The sequence below is a fragment of the Scyliorhinus torazame genome, chromosome 23, assembly GCF_047496885.1.
Source record: "Scyliorhinus torazame isolate Kashiwa2021f chromosome 23, sScyTor2.1, whole genome shotgun sequence".
In the NCBI taxonomy this organism is placed as follows: Eukaryota; Metazoa; Chordata; class Chondrichthyes; order Carcharhiniformes; family Scyliorhinidae; genus Scyliorhinus; species Scyliorhinus torazame.
Window position 1 is genome coordinate 62,697,300 of NC_092729.1, and position 22,371 is coordinate 62,719,670.

A 22,371-nucleotide genomic window follows, 5' to 3' on the forward strand; every position below is an offset into this window, starting at 1 on the left:
TAAGTATGCGCCTGTCAGGCAGGGAGGAAGTGGTCGAGCAAGGGAACCGTGGTTTACTAAGGCAGTCAAAACACTTGTCAAGAGGAAGAAAGAGGCTGATGTAAAGATGAGACATGAAGGTTCAGTAAGGGCACTCGAGAGTTACAAGTTAGTTAGGAAGGACCTAAAGAGAGAGCTAAGAAGAGCCAGGAGGGGACATGAGAAGTCTTTGGCAGGTAGGATCAAGGATAACTAACCCTAAAGCTTTCTATAGATATGTCAGGAATAAAAGAATGACTAGGGTAAGAGTAGGGCCAGTCAAGGACAGTAGTGGGAAGTTGTGCTTGTTGTCCGAGGAGATAGGCGAGGTGCTAAATGAATATTTTTCGTCAGTATTCACACAGGAAAAAGACAATGTTGTCGAGGGGAATACTGAGATTCAGGCTACTAGGCTAGAAGGGCTTGAGGTTCATCAGGAGGAGGTGTTAACAATTCTGGAAAGGGTGAAAATTAATAAGTCCCCTGGGCCGGATGGGATTTATCCTAGAATTCTTTGGAAAGCTCGAGAGGAGATTGCTGAGCCTTTGGCTTTGATCTTTAAGTCATCTTTGTCAACAGGAATAGTGCCAGAAGACTGGAGGATAGCAAATGATGTCCCCTTGTTCAAGAAGGGGAGTAGAGACAACCCCGGTAACTATAGACCAGTGAGCCTTATTCTGTTGTGGGCAAATTCTTGGAAAGGTTTATAAGAGATAGGGTGTATAATCATCTGGAAAGGAATAATTTGATTAGACATAGTCAACACGGTTTCGTGAAGGGTAGGTCATGCCTCACAAAGCTTATTGAGTTCTTTGAGAAGGTGACCAAACAGGTGGATGAGGGTAAAGCAGTTGATGTGGTGCATATGAATTTCAGTAAAGCGTTTGATAAGGTTCCCCACGGTAGACTCCTGCAGAAAATACGGAAGCATGGGATTCAAGGAGATTTAGCAGTTTGGATCAGAAATTGGCTAGCTGGAAGAAGACAAAGGGTGGTGGTTGATGGGAAGTGTTCAGACTGGAGTCCAGTTACTAGTGGTGTACCACAAGGATCTGTTTTGGGGCCACTGCTGTTTGTCATGTTTATAAATGACCTGGAGGGGGGCGTAGAAGGATGGGTGAGTAAATGTGCAGATGACACTAAAGTCGGTGGAGTTGTGGACAGTGCGGAAGGATGTTACAAGTTACAGAGGGTCATAGATAAGCTGCAGCGCTGGGCTGAGAGGTGGCAAATGGAGTTTAATGCAGAGAAGTGTGAGGTGATTCATTTTGGAAGAAATAACAGGAAGACAGAGTACTGGGCTAATGGTAAGATTCTTAACAGTGTGGATGAGCAGTAAGATCTCGGTGCCCATGTACATAGATACCTGAAAGTTGCCACTCAGGTTGAAAGGGTTGTTAAGAAGGCTTTTGGTGTGTTAGCTTTTATTGGTAGAGAGATTCAGTTTCGGAGCAATGAGGTCATGTTGCAGCTGTACAAACCTCTGGTGCGGCCGCATTTAGAGTATTGCGTGCAATTCTAGTCACCGCATTATAGGAAGGATGTGGAAGCATTGGAAAGGGTGCAGAGGAGATTTACCAGAATGTTGTCTGGTATGGAGGGAAGATCTTATGAGGAAAGGCTGAGGGATTTGAGGCTGTTTTCGTTAAAGAGAAGAAGGTTATGGGGTGACTTAATTGAGGCATACAAGATGATCAGTGGATTGGATCGGGTGGACAGTGAGTGCCTTTTTCCTCGGATAGTGATGTCTAGCACGAGGGGACATAGCTTTAAATTTAGGGGAGATAGATATAAGACAGACGTCAGAGGTAGGTTCTTTTCTCAGAGAGTAGTAAGGGTGTGGAATGCCCTGCCTGCAACAGTAGTGGACTCGCCAACACTAAGGGTATTCAAATGGTCATGGGATAGACATATGGACAATAAGGGAATAGTGTAAATGGGCTTTAGAGTGGTTTCACAGGTCGGCGCAACATCGAGGTCTGAAGGGCCTGTACTGTGCTGTAATGTTCTATGTTCAATGTGCTTCAGAGGAAACTGGATCTAAGGTATTTCTAACAGCATGAATCCTGGAAGACAGAAATAATGTGCTTGCTGCAGTAAGTTGGAAGGGAGTGGTATGCAATGTACTCCAGCATTAAACGCTCTCTCCTCCTTTCTCTCTTTACCACTCCTTTATTCTGTTTCTGTTTTGTTTCTATTGGTATCGGGTGAAGTTATGATTTGCTGTGGGTCTCTTGAGCAAGATATTCTTGTTCATCTTTTTCCAGTCAGACACATTCTGCGACTTTGTTGCTCTTTGCAACCACAGCAAACATGATGAATAATTGGAAATTCACAGCACTCAAGGAGGCTCTTTGTTCCACAATTACTGTGTCTGTGGCCAATATTACTATTATACAGATCCATGGCCAGATAATTGAATACAGGAGTTGGGACGTCTTGCTGAAGTTGTACAAGAAATTGGGTGGACACTGTTGGAATACTGTGTACAGTTCTGGTCACCTTAATATAGAAAGGATATTATTAACCTAGAAAGAGGCAGAAAAGATTTGCTAGGCACCTAACGGACTTGATAGTTTGAGTTAAACGGAGCGGCCGGATAGACTGGAACATTTTTCTTGGAGGCGAGGGGTGATCCTGACGTCGGCTATAAAATAATGAGGGGCATTGATGAAGTAGATTTTCCCAAAGGTAGTGGAAACTAGAGGGAATAGTTTTATGGTGAGAGGGGAGAGATAGAAAAGGGTCCAGAAGAACAATTGTTTCACACAAAGGGTGGTGAGTGTCTGGAACGAGCTGGCAGAGCCAGTAGTAGAGGCGTATACAATTCTGCCTTTAAAAAGCATCTAGATAGTTATGTGGAGAAGATGGGTATAGAGGAATATGACCAAATGTGGACAACTGGACCGGGGTTGTGTAGTATAAACTGGGCGGCATGGACAAGTTAGGCCGAAGGGCCTATTTCCATGCTGTAAACTTCGATTACTCTATGACCTGTCCCACCTTCCAGATCTGTGTCGCTGAAGATTCGAGCACACCACCTAAAGTCCAAATCGGTTTGAAACTTTGCTGTGGGTGTCTGCCTCGATTTATCTTAACGACAGTGAACTTTGAGGGAATGAAAGTATCTGAGGAACAGGCAGGAATTGACATTGAGGCAGAAGCTCAGCTGTGATCAAACTGAATGTTGGTGCAGGAGTGAGTGGCCGTATTGTAATTTTCTATCAGTTCCAGTTGCCACAGCACTCGCAGCTCGCGGTCAATATAACTGCGAGGTAAGATTTTTAAATTACATCTTTCGAACAATTATTACAATGTTCTGCGACACAGTTCAATTATCTGGTCTGCTCTGCCTGTGAGATAGGTGGAGGCAGATACAACAATGATTTCGAATTTCAATGCGAGAAACAACAGCAATGAAATGCATGCCTCTGGGGAAAGTTCGGTCGAGTGCGATTGAATGATCTGCTAATCTAAAGAGCCGCTGAGGTTAAGTGGAATGAATGTCCTCCGTTGTTACTTCACGCACTTTTACATTTTTGGTCAAGTCTGGCTATGAGGTGATGTGCAGCGACACCTGGAGTTTCCCGTCAATGTTACCCACCACGGCGAGTTTGATCACGGTAATCCTTTATATACAATGTGCCCGTGCTTTATGTCAGCGTCAGCTGTAGCTCACTGGTTACTTCACAGCATCAACTTTCGAGTAAGTTCGAGCCTGTCTCACCGTGGGTGCTGCCTGGCGTTTATTAAATTTCCAAAACATGTGCGGTTCATAAATAAAAGCAGCAGCTCATTTATAATTAGGAGTCGGTGTATTTTGCGACAAGCTGCATTGATCTGTTTTAAAAAGCAGCTTCTGCCACGTGTTTGCTTTCTGGGCTCGCGCTGCGGAAACCCGAGTTCGATTCCAGCTCTGTACAATAAATGACCTGTCACACTTTGCCAATTACTCACAACCTAAATGGAGGAAAAGAGCATTAATGATTATCTACAATACATTTTTTGAAATTTCGGAACAAGATTCTTTACGCAGGCAAATTGATTAATCCATTTTTTCCAGTGAAGCGCTGTTCCCCAGATCTCCAAGAACACTCAGGGTGTTCGAAAACATCCAGGACCAATCAGTGTGCTTGATTGCTCCTCCGCCACAGACATCCCAAAATGCACCGCAATAACTCAACAAAGTTCCTCAGGCAATTGTTCCTTCGGCAGCACCTTCCAGACCTACGACCACTGTCATTTTGAAGAACTAAACAAGCCCCTGCTTGGGAAAATCACCAACTGCAATTCCCCCTCCAAATCACTCACCACTCCCACTTGGAACCATAAAAACGTTCCTTCTCGATAACGAGGAAAAATCATTTAGCTTCCTCCCTAAAAGCACTTGGGTGTACCCCAAACTCACGGCCTGCAACGATTCTAGAAAGCAGCTCACCACCACCTTCTGAAGGACAACTGGGAATGGGCAATAAATTATGTCCCAAACAGCAACTCTCACATCCAGTAAAAGTGATATTTTTATGCATTAGTGCTTTGAATTTCAGGGGCCTGTATGAACTGGTCTCCAACCTTCAAAAATAAATATACAGTACCCAATTCCTTTTTTTCAATTAAGGGGCAATTTCGTGTGGCCAAAGCACCTACCCTGCACATCTTTGGTAGTGGGGGAGAAACCCACGCAAAAACGGGGAGAAAGGTGGAAACTCCACACGGACAGTGACCCAGAGCCGGAATTGAAACTAAGAACTCAGCGGCGTGAGGCAGCAGTGCAAATGCAAATGACAACCAGGAGCTACATACGGTGGTCAGACCTGGAGCCTGGCATCGTGCGGCTGGGCCATCAATGTAACAGACCAGAAGTTGCAATCAGTCACACCCCTTCGTCCATGGCAATCACCCGGCAGACCTTGGGTGCACCTGCATGCGGATTTTGCCCGGCATTTTCAGGGCTCAATGTTCTTATTGATAGTGGATGTCCATTCCAAAACGTTAGACATCCAACGTATGCCATTCACCACTTCGACGGCTGCCACCGAGAGGGTAGGCCTCTCATTTAATAGACTTGACATCCTGGAGGTCATGGATAAAGATTTTCTAGCGAGACAAACTGAAGGAATCACATCCACACCGCTGTAGACTAAACTTCCTCAAACAGTGTGACTGAACGAGCAGGGCAGACTTTCATGATGGACTTGCAGAAACAGCCCATGCTGTAGATACGAGGTTGGTATGTTTTTTTCTTCAGCTACCATAACACACCACACGTTACGACCAGAGCGGCACCGGAACAACTGCTGTTGTTGGGCAGGAGGTTGATAACCTGCCTTAGTCTGGCGTTCCCCGAGATTGGCGTTGTAGTGCAACGGAATTCAGATCTTCAGAGGCAGTATTGAAGCAGGCAGATGCAGGACAGAGGTGTTCAACCGGGAGACAAGGTATACATCTGAACCTGTGGAGGGAGTGATATTGGGGATACTAGGAACCATGCTGGAATGGACGGGAACGGTATCTTGCATGGCGTAAACACGGGAGTGGACGTGCAGCCATCTGGGATGGCCACTTCCAGAATACAAAATGGACAATTGCAAAGATTGCAGGGAAATATGGGCAATGCTAAGATAGCAGGCAGGCACAGAATCTGACTGCATATTGGAGAAATAACTCCAAGACGAGACTGAAACTGTAGGCACATTAGCGTATGGATGGCCCCTCTCCGTGAACAAAGGAAGATAATGAAGTCACCGATCTGGCCCCAGACCTCACGGCACCAGTACCCCAAACCGAAAGCGCAAGCCAAGCCAGGCCAATGGCCACCTCGTACACGCCCAGCCATGAAGGCACCCACCCATTCATTGGTTAAGATCAATGCGAATGATCAAGAAACGGCCTAATTGCTTGGGGCCAAGTCCAAGGCCCGCCAAAAGCGCGCGAAGCCCCTTCAGATATAAGAAGAAGGCCCCAAGAGAGAATCGCTCTCTTGGAATCGGCTCTCAAAGCGGAGAGACCCTTCCACCAGCTACACCAGAAGCAAGTAAGGCCAATATCAACGCACGAAACCAGACGGACGACCTTAGCTGTTCCCCTCTCCCACTCCCTCCCCAGCAGCCACAGATCCGAACAACAGCCATTGTTCTTCTTACTGAGTGGGCGCCCGAAGCTAAGTAGTAGCAGTCGTGATAGTTTAGTCTGTAGTATTTCGTGCACGAGTAGAACTTGCTGTGTGTGTAAATAAATAGTATTGACGTTGAACTAACTAACTGGTGTACCGGCTCTTCGATCAGTATTCGGGTTTGAACCTTGTGGCGGTATCGAAAGATACCTGGCGACTCTAAAGCAAACGAAATTAGAAATAAGGAAGGCGACCATATTGACCGCCATATTCAGAAACAACCAAAGAGAGCAACATTTACTGGCGACCTCTGACGGGACTCGACCTGGAAGCGGCCTAGTCACTCCGAGAGAACCCAAATTTGAATTGGAATCCAATTGGAAACAGAAAAACCACAAGTGTAAGAACAATACTGATCAAACCTCCAAGATTCGAAAGCCTGTTAATGCATGAGTACTAACAGGGATCTAAGGTAAACCTGAGAGATTTTGTTGCGTAAAACTATTGGGAGTTTGATAGGCCGGATATTAGCATAAGCCGTACGCGTGTTCATATCACCACTTTATCAACCTCTGTTCGAAATTCGGTAGACACCACAGAGATAGAGAAAAATGGCAATGAAGACAATGGAACGCCTTATGAACCCCCAGGAATTCGACGTTGCCGCGACCAGTAGAGTAGGACAGTGTCCCGTATGGGAAGAAGAGATCAGAAAGTATCTCAAAGGAAAAGCTTCGGCCCTTTGGAGTGAATTCTGCGCCAATGACGAAACAGGTCCCGGAAGCAGAGGGCATACTTGGTGGGAGAACCTGACAGAGATCCATAAGAAGAGCTGAGGGAAAGCTCGCAAGCCGATGGCAATCGTGTCCTGCTTGGCACAATTGCGAGGTACAAGAGGATGTCGTGAGGATGCTCCATAGAGTGATTGAGGAGAGAGAAAAGAATAGTAAAGGAGATGTGAGTGGATATGAGAGAGAGAACAAGGAACTGTGAGAGCAGTTCGCGGCGAGGGACAAGGAGGTGGCTGATGCCAAGCGGGCACACCAGTTTTGTCTCGCCCAATTGAGCAGCTTTCAGTCCAAATATGACAAAGCCTACCAGGACACGCAACGCGCGGTGTCGGTAAGACAGGAAAACGAACAACAGGTCGAGCAGTTGCAGAAACAGTGCAACAACTTAAAAGCAGCTCTACGAGCGCTCCACACTTTCACAACGAAACAAAGGCAGAGCTCGGTAGACCACGCAAAGTGCCGGAAGCAAATTGCAGTCTCTGGTTTCTGTTCAAAATGGGTGGCAGAGCAGGTTCGGACCCCAGCTCGAGCAAGAAAATAGCCCCGATTGGCAGGAGTTAAATGAGACTCCCCATAGATATGTACATGGGACATGAACATAGGAAAAACCCCAGAAATGAAAAGTACCCCAACGCCCAACTGAACAGGCAGAACACACCCCGATGAACCCTGTCACCACACAGCGCAGGGCCACAGTAGAAGGGAACACAGATTTCTTCCACACTAACCCGTTAACCGTCACTCAATTAAGAGACACGTCTGATAAAATAACACCGTTCCTACCCACATCGGACCCCCACCAGTTCTTTGCAAGAGCAGGCGATCATGGTACGGCCTGGATGAAAAGGAGCAAGTGAAGCTTACAGTTTTAAGCCTCGACCCTTCAGTCGTGGCATCCCTTCCCGACCCACAGAATGTAGGAGGAGGCACCCTACAAGAAATGCACACAGCGATCCTAGATGCGATCGGCTATAACAAAGGAGACCAAGTAGAAGGCCTAAACAAGTGGAGGCAAAAGAAGAGAGAGCACCCCACAGCGTATGCTGAACGCTTGTGGATAGATTTCACAGCAGTATTCGGAGAGGTAGCCCGCGCCCATTTGACCATGGATAATATGGCCAAGTGGACTCGAAACCAATTCTCTCATGCGACAGAGGCAGGGCAGAGAGCTTGCACAAATTACGACCCCCTCAGACGAGCCGCACAACGAGAAATGGGTTTTGAAAAGATTGTCCCGTGCTTAGGAACAGTCCATCCAAGGCGAAATCGTGGGCAGCACGGTAGCATTGTGGATAGCATAATTGCTTCACAGCTCCAGGGTCCCAGGTTCGATTCCAGCTTGGGTCACTGTCTGTGCGGAGTTTGCACATCCTCCCCGTGTGTGCGTGGCTTTCCTCCGGTTGCTCCCGTTTCGTCCCACAGTCCAAAGATGTGCAGGTTAGGTGGATTGGGCAGGATAAATTGCCCTTAGTGTCCAAAATTGCTCTTAGTGTTGGGTGGGGTTACTGGGTTATGGGGGTTGAGTGGAGGTGTTGGCCTTGGGTAGGGTGCTCCTTCCAACAGCCGGTGCAGACTCGATGGGCCGAATGGCCTCCTTCTGCACTGTAAATTCTATGATAATCTCTGAAAACCGCATTTTTAAAACCAGATGAAAAGCAGGCAGACATGCATCCAGTTAGGACGCACGAGGACCCCGCATGGTTAAATGAGGGCAGGAACAGCCCACAGCAACCCAAATCCCAGGAGTGTTACAATTGTGGACAATTAGGACACTATGCACGAGCGTGCAATGCGCCCCAGAAGCACCAGAGAAACCAACAGACGGGCACCGTAATAAGAATGGGGCAAAGCCAATCCATAACGTGAGTGCCCATTCTGAGAACGCAGACATGAACGGCACCGACTGACGGTGTACGGGATCCTCAACTTGGATCTGCGACACTCTTTGGAACAAGTCCGGTTGTCCAGTAGAAGCAGGCAAGTCCGGGGAAACACCATAGAATTTCTTTGGGACACAGGAGGGTCCCGCACCACACTCCATTCCTCCACAATGTTTCAACGGGACACGTGGCCCACAACAGACACCATCACACTCAGGGATTTTACAGGTCATTTACAACAGGGACACTTCACAGCCCCTGCAGCGATACAAAGAGGGAACATTACGACTAAACACCCCGTAGTTGTGGTCGATCTACTCCAGACAGCTGAACACATCCTGGAATTGACTTTTTGAGCTTCCACAACCTCTCATTTGATCCGGTAAATAAATGTGTATGGAGAATGACAAAGGCAGCACGTAAAACCGCCACGCTTAGAGTTGGAGAATATGCAAACAGAATCAGCGCAGTACGAGACTTCTGGTTCGACCCTCGAGCCATTAGTCAGGACAAACAGGTTAGGGAAGTCCTGCAGCAACACAAAGCAGCATTTGCACAGCACAAGCACGACTGTGGCAAGATAGCTTAGTGAATATTACAGGTCCCGACCCCAGACCCCAAAAGCAGTACGGTTTTCCCCAAGAGGCAGAGGGAGAAATGTCAAAGGTAATACAGTCTGGTTGATCAAGGCGTACTCATATCAATAGCCTCCACGAATAACGCACCAATTTAGCCCGTCAGGAAACCCGCTGGATCATGGCGACTGATCATTGATTACCGGGAACTGAACAAAGTAACCCCAGTAGCAGCCCCCACCGTAGCCACGAGTCCCGAGACCATGCTAAAAAAGGGACTACAGTCAAAGTTGTTTTCGATTTTGAACTTAGCAAAGGCTTTTGGTCCATTCCATATGATAAAGCGTGCCAATATATATTCGCCTTTCTATTTCAGGCAATACACGTCGACATGCCTTTCACAAGGCTTCCACATCTCCCCCTCCATTTTCCACCGATAGCTGGCAAATGGATCAGCAAAATGTTCCCGAACCGATTGTCTGGTCCAATATGTAGATGATATGCTACTACAGGCGAACACAAAGGGAGAGCACATTTCGCTTCTCGCCGAACTTTTCGGACTCCTACAACAGAATGGATGTCAAGTGAACCCCAAGAAGGCCCAGATTTTGCATGAAAAAGTGATTTACTTGGGTACAGTACTCACATATGGTAAACGCGTGATCGAGCAAAAGATGATTGACTCGATCGTCAAATTGCCGCTTCCCCATAACATAACAGCTCTCCGGTCATTTCTAGGACTGGTTGGCTACTGCCGAAACCACATTCACGGTTTTGCCATACAAGCAGCGCCCCTAGCCGAACTTCTCAAGAAACAAGCGCCTTGGGAATGGCTTCCACAGAACACGGATGCCGTGGATGCATTAAAAAGAGCCCTCAGCACAGCCTCCGCATTACAGGTCCCATTTCCACTTCCCCGTACCCATTCGAAGTAGCAAGCACCGTCCAAAGCCTTTCGGCCGTGCTCCTCCAAGAACGACATGATCGCTTAGGCCCCGTGGCATACGCCTCATGCGTGTTAGATCCTGTCAAACAAGGATTTTCTGCCTGCGAAAGGCACCTGCTCGCAGATTTGTGGGCAGTACAATACTTCGCCGACATAACAGGACTCAACCCCATCACCATTCTCACTGAACAGACCCCAACTCAGCGACTGCTAGATGGTCGACTTAAGGATGGCACAGTCAGCCAGATCCGTGCAACCCGTTGGACCCTTCTTTTACAGGGCCGGGACATAACAGTTAAAAGAACCAAGACCCACACTTTCCTAGCCGATAATTTACGCCATGCAGGTACCCCACACGCGTGTGAGATCATCTCCACTAAACATAATACAGGATCCTTGATACCTAAGTGAGCTCCCAGGAAAGCAGGCACTACACCCCAGAGACCCCAGCCCACAGACACGTGCGCACCCATTGTAACCTATGTGGATGGCTCCTCCATAGTTTTAAATGGGAAAAGAAATACTGGTTGAGGTATTTACGTAAGAGGACGCACAGGGACGCCCCCCAGAAGAGGTTTCGTTGAAATTGCCAGGACACTTGGGCTCGCAGGCAGCAGAGCTGGCAGCCACAGCGCACATTGTAGATCAACTCGACTCGTTTCCGACCACAGCCGACATATATTCGGACAGTTTATATGTCTGCAACAGTTTAACCGAATTCCTACCCCTGTGGGAAAATAGAGGATTCGTTTCCGCAGACAGAAAGCCTCTACCCTCAGCCCCATTATTCCTACATATCCTAGAGACAGCTCAAGATAGGAAATACGGCATTATTAAAGTTCGTAGTCATCATCGTTCTTCCCCCCCCCCCCCCCCCCCCCCCCCGCGCCCCCCCCCCTCCGGTAACTTGAAGGCAGACGCCCTACGGAAGGCAGTTTCCAGACATGGTCACTTTTGGAACCCCCCCCCCCCCCCGAAAGCGCCCCAGTAAACGCGGATCAGCTCTCACAGACCAACATTCAAGATTTGGCAAAGGCTCAAAATGAAGATGAGAAGCTCAGTGAAGTTTAAAAAGGCAATTTCGCAGCCCCTTATGATAAGATTAAAAACGCGATAACCATACATGACGGTGTGATTTTAAAAGACGGCATTTATGTATTCCCTAGCCAGGACAGGAACCAAATTATTTGTCAGTTCCATGACAATCATGGGCACCGGGGCATTGAACCCACCCTAGCCCACCTCAGACCTTTCTGCTGGTGGCCTGATTTAAAAACCAATGTTACTGATTTCATTGAGAATTGCTTAATCTGTGCCCAGAACAATCCGGACAGATGTGCAAGAAAAGCTCAGCTAAGTCACACCCCTATTATATAGGACCCCTACCCCACCCCACCCCCTCAATTGCAGAAATTGTTTTAAGTATGTGCTGCTGGTCATCGACACCTTCACAAAATGGGTGGGAGCTTTTACATCCAGAACAAACACTGCCAAAACGACAACTAAAATCCTAACACAGCACATCTTTACAAGATGGGGGCCTCCCACGCAGTCTAGAGTCCGATCAAGGCTCCCATTTTACAGGACGAGTGACGAAAAACGTCCTCCCAAATGTCGGAATAAAGCAAAAGTTTCATATAACATACCAGCCCCAATCTCGCGGCATTGAGAGGATGAACAGAACTCTGAAAGCGACCCTCAGGAAAATGGTGCAACAGCACAATAGCACCTGGGACTCAGTTCTCCCCTTTGCACTGATGTTCATAAGAAACACGGTATCCACGTCCACGGGATACACCCCCCTCACCCTCATGACCGGATGCCCCATGAAAGGGACAGAACATTTATTAGGACTGGATTTGGCCAGCCCCACAGTCACCGCCCTCACGCATGAAAAATCAGTCCAGCAGATTAATGATAATGTGAAGGCAGCACAGCTCGCTGCAGCTGTTAGACTTGGGACAGGGAAGAAGCAAAGCAGGGCTTGCATTGATAAAACGGTACACGCCACCGAGTTTGCTGTAGGATAGCAAGGGAGGCTATCCCTATACAACCCCAGTTCATTCCTCTCCCCCAAACCTTCCGGACCGTATTCCATCTCTGACAAAGTCAGCCCCTCTGTGCACAAGATCACATATCCCGATGGGACGTCTGCGTGGTTTCACATAAACCAGCTTAAGACTTGTGGCTCGCAGAACAACCATGCACACCACATGTCGTTTGCAGCAGCATATGAGCACGCCCCGCCCACGAATGATGCATTCGTACCCTCCCCAACCAGTCCAGCCCGTCCTCAGAGACGACTTCGACTCCAACTCCATAGGCACGTCTCCGTCTCTCCCTTCCTTCAATCAGCAGCGATAGCGAAAGCGACAGCCCCCAGCACACCACGCTACGATTACACCTCTGCATCAGGCCCCACTCCCAGTGATACTGAACACGATTCCAGCGACACCTTCGAGATAACATACATTAAAGCCCCTGACCCAGACCCACCGCCCGACGATTATGGATTAACCCCTAGCAGCTCCAACCTCGACACAAGATTCTGGCACCGAGACAATTCGTTCAGGCTCATCCAGAATGATGAGATGGACCCCAATTAGCCCCTCGCAGCTTTAGCAAACCTACTCCAGTCAAGAGTATGGCAGCTGGGAGAAGATGAAGACATAGAGTCTGACTCCCACCAAACGAATCCCTTTGCGACTCTGTTTGCTACTGAGCAATGAGGTGTCCAGATGATGGTAAAAAGGAACCGATGGAGAGTTACGGTGACCTTTCTGATGGAACCTGCACCATGTTTGTAATGTATGTTTGTTTGTTATTGTTCAGAAACCGCATTGGAGAACTGGAGCTGGATGAACTTCGGATCATTCGGGAGGCACAGGTGGTCATAGAGAGAAGCTTCAGGGATGTAGTTACTCCGAAGAATAAAGATAGATGGGTGACGGTGATAGGGGCTGGGAGGAAACAGCCAGTACAGGGATCCGCTGTGGTCGTTCCCCTTAGTAACAACTATACCGCTTTGTACACTGTTGGGGGGGGGGGACTTGAGGCTGTTTTCGTTAGAGAGACTTACCATGGGTAGGACATGGGCTCCAGGTCTCTGGCACAGAGTCTGTCCTTGTTGCTCAGAAGGGAAGGGGGTGAGGAGTAGAGCAATAGTCATTGAAGCCCAGTGAGGGGGATAGATAGGAGAATCTGTGGGAACGAGAGAGACTCGCGGTTGGTGTGTTGCCTCCCAGGTGCCAGGGTGCGTGATGTCTCGGACCGTGTTTTCGGGATCCTTAAGGGGGAAGCAGCCCCAAGTCGTGGTCCACATAGGTACCAACGCCACAGGTAGGAAAAGGGATAGGGATGTAAGGCAGGAATTCAGGGAGCTAGGGTGGAGACATAGATCTAGGACAAACAGAGTTATTATCTCTGGGTTGTTACCCGTGCCATGTGATAGCGAGACGAGGAATAGGGACAGAGGAGTTGAACACGTGTCTACAGGGATGGTGCAGGAGGGAGGGTTTCAGATTTCTGGCTAATTGGGGCTCATTCTGGGGTCGGTGGGACCTCTACAAACGGGATGGTCTACACCTGGACCAGAGGGGTACCAATATCCTGGGGGGGGGGGGGGGGGGGAATTTGCTAATGCTCTTAGGGAGGGTTTAAACTAGTTCAGCAGGGGCTTGGAAACCTGAATTGCAGCTCCAGTATACAGGAGGTTGAGAGTAGTGAGGTCATGAGTAAGGTTTCAAAGTTGCAGGAGTGTACCGGCAGGCAGGAAGGTGGTTTAAAATGTGTCTTCGTCAATGCCAGGAGCATCCGGAATAAGGTGGTGAACTTGGGGCATTTGTTGGTACCTGGGACTTCGATGTTGTGGCCATTTTGGAGACATGGATAGAGCAGGGCCAGGAATGGTTGTTGCAGGTGCCGGGGTTCAGATATTTCAGTAAGCTCAGGGAAGGTGGTAAAAGAGGGGGAGGGGTGGCATTGTTAGTCAAGTACAGTATTATGGTGGCAGAAAGGACGTTTGATGAGGGCTCGTCTACTGAGGTAGTATGGGCTGAGGTTAGAAACAGGAAAGGAGAGGTAACCCTGTTAGCGGTTTTCTATAGACCTCCGAAAAGTTCCAGAGATGTAGAGGAAAGAATTGCAAAGATGATTATGGATAGGAGCGAAAGCAACAGGGTAGTTGTTGTGGGGGATTTTAACTTCCCAAATATTGACTGGAAACGCCGTAGTTCGAGTACTTTAGATGGGCCCGTTTTTGTCCAATGTGTGCAGGAGGGTTTCCTGACACAGTATGCAGATAGGCCAACGAGAGGCGAGGCCATATTGGATTTGGTACTGGGTAATCAACCAGGACAGGTGTTAGATTTGGACGTAGGTGAGCACTTGGGTGATAATGACCACAATTCGATTACGTTTACTTTAGTCATGGAAAGGGATAGGTATATACCGCAGGGCAAGAGTTATATCTGGGGGAAAGGCAATTATGATGCGATGAGGCAAGACTTAGGATGCATCGGATGGAGAGGAAAACTGCAGGAGATGGGCACACTGGAAATGTGGCGCTTGTTCAAGGAACAGCTACTGCGTGTCCTTGATAGGTATGTACCTGTCAGGCAGGGAGGAAGTAGTCGAGCAAGGGAACCGTGGTTTACTAAAGAAGTCGAAACACTTGTCAAGAAGAAGAAGGAGGCTTAGTAAAGATGAGACATGAAGGTTCAGTTAGGGCGCTCGAGAGTTACAAGTTAGCAATGAAGGAGCTAAGGAGAGAGCTAAGAATAGCCAGGAGGGGACATGATGAGTCTTTGGCAGGTAGGATCAAGGATAACCCGAAAGCTTTCGAGACATATGTCAGGAATAAATGAATGACTCGAGTAAGAGTAGGGCTTGTCAAGGGCAGTAGTGGGAAGTTGTGCTAGGAGTCCGAGGAGATAGGTGAGGTGCTAAATGAATATTTTTCGTCAGAATTCACACAGGAAAAAGACAATGTTGTCGAGGAGAATACTGAGATTCAGGCTACTAGACTAAAAGGGCTTGAGGTTCATAAGGAGGAGGTGTTAGCAGTTCTGGAAAGTGTGAAAATAGAGAAGTCCCCTGGGCCGGATGGGATTTATCCTAGGATTCTCTGGGAAGCTAGGGAGAAGATTGCTGAGCCTTTAGTTTTGATTTTTATGTCATCTTTGCCTACAGGAATAGTGCCAGAAGACTGGAGGATAGCAAATCTCCTCCTCTTGTTCAAGAAGGGTAGTCGAGACAACCCCGGTAACTATAGACCAGAGAGCCTTGTGGGCAAAGTCTTGGAAAGGTTTATAAGAGATAGGATGTATAATCATCTGGAAAGGAATAATTTGATTAGAGATAGTCAACACGGTTTTGTGACGGGTGAGTTCTTTGAGAAGGTGACCAAACAGGTGGATGAGGATAAAGCAGTTGATATGGTGTATAGGGATTTCAGTAAAGCGCTTGATAAGGTTCCCCACGGTAGGCTACTGCAGAAAATACTGAGGCATGGGATTCAGGGTGATTTAGCAGTTTTGATCAGAAATTGGCTAACTGGAAGAAGACAAAGGGTGGTGGTTAATGGGAAATGTTCAGACTGGAGTCCAGTTTCTAGTGGTGTACCATAAGGATCTGATTTGGGGCCACTGCTCTTTGTCATTTTTATAAATGACCTGGAGGAGGGCGTAGCTGGATGGGTGAGTAATTTTGCAGATGACACTAAAGTCGGTGGAGTTGTGAACAGTACGGAAGGATGTTACACGTTACAGAGGGACATAGATAAGCTGCAGCGCTGGGCTGAGAGATGGCAAATGGAGTTTAATGCAGAAAAGTGTGAGGTGATTCATTTTGGAAGGAATAACAGGAAGCCAGAGTACTGGGCTAATGGTAAGATTCTTGGCAGTGTGGATGAGCAGAGAGATCTCGGTGTCCATGTATATAGATTCCTGAAAGTTGCCACCCAGGTTGAGAGGTTTGTCAAGAAGGCGTACGATGTGTTAGCTTTTATTGGTAGAGGGATTGAGTTTCGGAGCCATGATGTAATGTTGCAGCTGTACAAAACTCTGGTGCGGCTGAATTTGGAATATTGCGTGCAATTCTGGTCGCCACATTATAGGAAGGATATGAAAGCATTGCAAAGGGTGCAGAGGAGATTTACCAGAATGTTGCCTGGTATGGAGGGAAGATTTTATGAGGAAAGGCTGAGGGACATGAAGCTGTTTTCGTTTGAGAGAAGAAGGTTAAGAGGTGACTTTATTGAGGCATACAAGATGATCAGAGGATTGGATAGGGTGGACAGTGAGAGCCTTCTTCCTTTGATGGTGATGACTAGCACGAGGGGACATAGCTTTGAGTTGAGCGGAGATAGATATAAGACAGATGTCAGATGTAGGTTCTTTACTCAGAGAGTAGTTAGGGTGTGGAATGCTCTGCCTGCAACAGTAGTGGACTCTCCAACATTAAGGGCATTCAAATGGTCATTGGATAGACATATGCACGATAAGGGAATAGTGTAGATGGGCTTTAGAGTGGTTTCACAGGTCGGCGCAACATTGAGTGCCGAAGGGCCTAGACTGCACTGTAATGTTCTATGTTCAATGTTCATTGCGAGAGGTTTTGTGCATAAAAGCAGGGATGTGTTGCTGCAATTGGAAGGGCCTTGGTGAGGCCACACCTGGAGTATTGTGTGCAGTTTTGGTCTCCTTCTCTTAGGTAGGATGTTCTTGCTCTCGATGGAGTGCAGCGAAGGTTTACCAGACTGATTCCAGGGATGGCGGGACTGTCGTATGAGGAGAGATTGACGAGGTTGGGATTGTGCTCGCTGGAGTTCAGAAGAATGAGGGGGGATCTCATAGAGACTTATAAAATTCTAACCGGACTAGACGGTGGATGCAGCGAAGATGTTACCAGTGATGAGTGTGTCACGAACCAGGGGTTACAGCCTGAGGATGCAGGGTTAACCATTTCGGAAAGAGTTAAGGAGAGATTTAGTCAGAAAAAGAGTGGTGAGCCTGTGGAATTCATTACCACAGGAACTAGTTGATGTTAAAACTTTGAACATATTCAAGAGGCGGCTAAATGTAGCACTTGGGGAGGATGGGATCAAAGGCTACGGGGAGAAAGCAGGATTAGGCTATTGAGTTGGATGATCAGCCATGATCGTGATGAATGGCGGAGCAGACTCGAAGGGCCAAAAGGACTCCTCCTGCTTCTATCTTCTATGTATCTCTGTATCTAGGTAAACTTTTTAAACACGAAGCAGTAAACTAGCATGGACAATCTACCCAACCTGCACATCTTTAGACTGCGGGAGGGAACAGGATTCCCCGAAGGAACCTCACACAGACACGGGGAAATACTACAAACTGCAAACAGGCAGTCACGTTAGGTCGAAATGCCGCCGTGCCTCCCAGGGGTATTCGTCAGAGTGGTCACAGTGAGGGATATTAGTCAGGGTAGGGACTGTTCAAAGGGAAGGGAATTAGTCAGGCTATGCTCTGTCCGGAGGCTGGGGGAATTAGTGAGTTTAGGGGCTTTACACCGGGATATTCAATTAGTCAGGGGAGGGATCGATACGAGTGAAACACATATCTCCAACGGTCACCTCAGCCAACTCGTGAATAATAAAACAACCAAGCAGGATCGGACAGTGACTCACGGCTACTGGTGAGGAACAGAATCGCCGATGCAGGTGATCTGCATCCTGCGATATTCAAACAACTGTCTTCGAACGACGATTAACATGCTAAAACTGTCCTCCAAATGTAATAATTTGAAGTACTGGATCACCTCTCAACACGCACCACTCTCAATCCAAGAAATGTCTAGTAAAGTGAGGCACAGTCAATCCTTCTTAACCGTGGTTCCTAAATTTGTCTTTTATTAATCCTTTCTTCACTGCTCTTCCCATTATAACGAAGTAGCGGGAAATGAAATCTGCCTTACAGTGTATTGAATGTCATTGATGCTCCATGCAGACTCCGTCCCGCAGAGACTGTCCCCTGGTCCCCCAAACTTCTGAAACTAATGTACCCACCGTCGACGTGATTAGTGACTTTGGAACCTGTCTATCCCACCTCTCTTTATTCTCTGTCCTGTTGGTGAGTAAGACAGTTTAATTCAATGTGTTTTCAGCGAAAAACAAATATACGAATCCCTGATTTGCACAAAAGTCTGATGTATAATGTTCGTTGCTGACTTTATAAATAGTGGGCCTGCTGAGGCAACTGGTCAATCCAAATCGTTTTTTTAAATGGAGCCAAATATAATTCGGTGACGAATTTCTGCTGCATCTCATGTCTCTGGAACAGATCGCCTGAATATTCCTGTGAGGAGCTGGCAATTGAGCCAGGAGCCCTCCTGCAGATGTCAGGGTCTGAAGTGAACAACCGCCTCACTATTTGCAGCTCAACGCACGCCGAAGCGTTTGGCTGCTTCTGCATTCTGTCTTCCAAAGTTAATCTGGGAGCATCTTCATTTAACACAGTATTTATTTGCCACGGCAATTACTGATTTCACAGGCAGAGCGAGCAACTGCAGTGAACCGAGTGATTTTAGAGGAGAAGCAAACCTCTGTGGGGCACTGGGGGAAATCAAACCGCAGTTCCCCGTTAGTGTAGTGGTTAGTATCCACGCTTATCATGCGAGAAACCGGGGTTCAATTCCCCAACGGGGAATTTGTACCTCTCCAGGAAAAACGACGGGGGATCCTTTTGAAAGTTGGCACAGCGGCTGCCAAATCCGCCAAAGCACATCGCTCAAAAGTTGCATTCAACGGGGAGCCACTCCTCAAAACCGCCCGCACCAATGTTGTTGTACAATACTTCGGTCAGCGAACAGAACACATATCGTTTCAGTTCACAAGTTTGCCCGTTGAAAAGTCCAAAATGCTGCCTTCAACGGGAGCCATTTTTCGCACAAGATATTCGCTCGCAAAAGCGATACGAGTGAATCACATATCTCCAACGGTCACCGCAGCCAACTCGTGAAGAATAAAACAATCAAGCAGGATTCCAGTAATGGTCACTCGACCCTCTCCAGGGTATCAGAGCTGGGCTAGATCTCCCAAATAGGGGAGGGGAAGTCTTCCAGCCCGTCAATCTCGCCTCCGAGCCATCTTCTAGGCGAAGACGTCCCGTTTCCGACCCCCCGTATACAACGCCAGGTGAGTCGGTGGCCAAGGCTCCAGCTCGCTACCAAGACCCCCTGACATGGCGTTAAAGAGGGGATCAGGGATCTGACAAGTTTAGAGCAAAACCAGAAGGCATGATACCCCGCACCTCAAAACTAACATATGCACATATCCCCCACCCCTGAGGAAAATACCACTCATCCTTGCCCTGGTCAAGGCCGCCCTGTGCACCATCTTCAACCGGATCAAGATGAGCCGAGTGCGGGGGAAGAACATAAGAACTAGGAACAGGAGTAGGCCATCTGGCCCCTCGAGCCTGCTCCGCCATTGAATGAGATCATGGCTGATCTTTGTGGACTCAGCTCCACTCTCCGGCCCGTACACCATATCCCCGAATCCCTTTATTCTTTAGAAAGGCATCTATCTTTTTCTTAAAAACGTTTAAAGAAGGAGCCTCAACTGCTTCACTGGGCAAGGAATTCCAGAGATTCACAACCCTTTGGGTGAAGAAGTTCCTCCTACACTCCATCCTAAATCTACCTCCCCTTATTTTGAGGCTATGCCCCTAGTTCTGGTTTACTTGACCAGTGGAAACAACCTGCCCACATCTATCCTCTCTATTCCCTTCATAATTTTATATGTCTCAATACGATCCCCCCGCATCCTTCTAAACTCCAATGAGTACAGTCCCAGTCTACTCAACCTCTCGTCCTAATCTAATCCCCTCAACTCTGGGATCAACCTAGTGAATCTCTTCTGCACTCCCTCCAGTGCCAATCTGTCCTTTCTCAGGTAAGGAGACCAAAACTGAACACAATACTCCAGATGCAGCCTCACCAACACCCTATACAATTGCAGCATAACCTCACTAGTCTTGAACTCCATCCCTCTCGCAATGAAAGACAAAACTCGATTAGCCTTCTTATTCACCTGTTGCACCTGCACACCAACGTTTTGCGACTCGTGCACCAGCACACCCAGGTCCCTCTGCACAGCAGCATGTTTCAACATCTTACCGTTTAAATAATAATCCATTCTGCTGTTATTCCTCCCAAAATGGATAGCCTCACACTGCCAGACCCTAGCCCATTCACCTAACCTATCCAAATCCTTCTGCAGGCTTCCGGTATCCTCTGCACTTTTTGCTTTACCACTCATCTTAGTGTCGTCTGCAAACTTTGACACATTGCACTTGGTTCCCAACTCCAAATCGTCTATGTTAATTGTGAACAACTGCGGGCCCAACACTGATCCTTGAGGGACCCCACTAGTTACAGGTTGCCAACCAGAGAAACACCCATTTATCTCCACTCTCTGCTTTCTGTTAGTTAACCAATCCTCTACCCATGATACCACTTCACCGTCAATGCCATGCATCTTTAGTTTATGCAGCAACCTTTTGTGTGGCACCTTGTCAAAAGCTTTCTGGAAATCCAGATATACCACATCCATTGGCTCCCCGTTATCTACTGCACTGGTAACGTCCTCAAAAAATTAGTCAGACACGACCTACCCGCTGACCCCGTGAACAGCCTCACTCCTGACTCTCAGAGGGTGCTGGAGGCAGCCCCAAAACCTATCAGAAGCATACGGATGAGCATGTGGCGAGCCCTCGCCATACAGGGCTACGGAGCGGTTGCTAGAAATTTTGATGAGGCTAGATCGGTGCTTGATGGCCGGAACCGACATGATGGGCCGAAGTGTCCCTTTCTATGCTGCCCTTTCACCCCACAACGGGAGCACGTCCTCTCTAGAAGAGGGACATCACCAAACATCGCAAAGCTGCAGAGATTCCCTGCAGGGTGTTACATTCGGAAAGACAACTTTCTGTTTTTTGGAGGTGTCCACCCTGAAGGCCAACACACCCGATTTCTCCACAAATGCCTCCAGGCATTTTAAAAATTATTATTAAATCCTGTTCCAGGCTACGGCCTGTTAAAAACGTGGAAAATAACTGATGTCCAGTGGCAAAGCAGCGGATGTTATTGCAAAAAATCCGTCCCACCCAGACACTCACTCAATCCTGCACACAAATTCACCAAACTCTCACTGCCACACATTCACATATACACACACGCTCACACACACGGCAACACATATCCATGTAGACACCACAAACAGACATGCACACTCACACCTGCATTCAAAAACACACTCACACCTATACATATACTTACAGTGCCTCACACACACGCGGGCGCGCCCTCACACACACATAAATGGTACGCATTTACACACAAACATTGGCACACGCTCTCTCCACACACACACACTCACACAAACACTACACACACATGCATAGAAACACACACGACACGCACATTCACAAAGACACACTGACGTGGACACACTCACACTTATAGACAAACTCCAACACTCATGCACACAGGCACATTCTCACAAACCCTCCCCAGAAACACAGTCTCACATACACAAACAGACACCTTAACAACCTTAGACACAGATCCGTAAAGGTATGTGCGCGTGATTCTGACATTTTCTACAGGGGGTGGATTAGTAGAGGTTTATGTGTGTAATTCTGACATTTCCCATTAGAGGGTAGATTGGTAAAGGTTTATCTGTGTGCGATCCTGATATTTTGCATTATGGGGTCGACTGGTACAGGTGCTTCTGTGTGACCCTGTCATTCCCCATTAGGGCAAAGGATTAGGAGGATGGGGGTGAAAGGAGAGAACCAGGGTGAGAGAGAGTTAAACAGAGAGAGGGGGTTTGAGTAATGTTGGAGACGCAGTGGGAGAAATACATGGCTGTATCTGGATATGGGGGTGCGGGTGCGTTTTCCTGCATGGTGAGATTTGTTGCAATGTCTTCATTGCAACTTTAATCATTCACTCATTGACGAGTGGGGTACGAGTTTTGGAATTTAATTGTATAATACTAAAACATTCCAATGTTCAC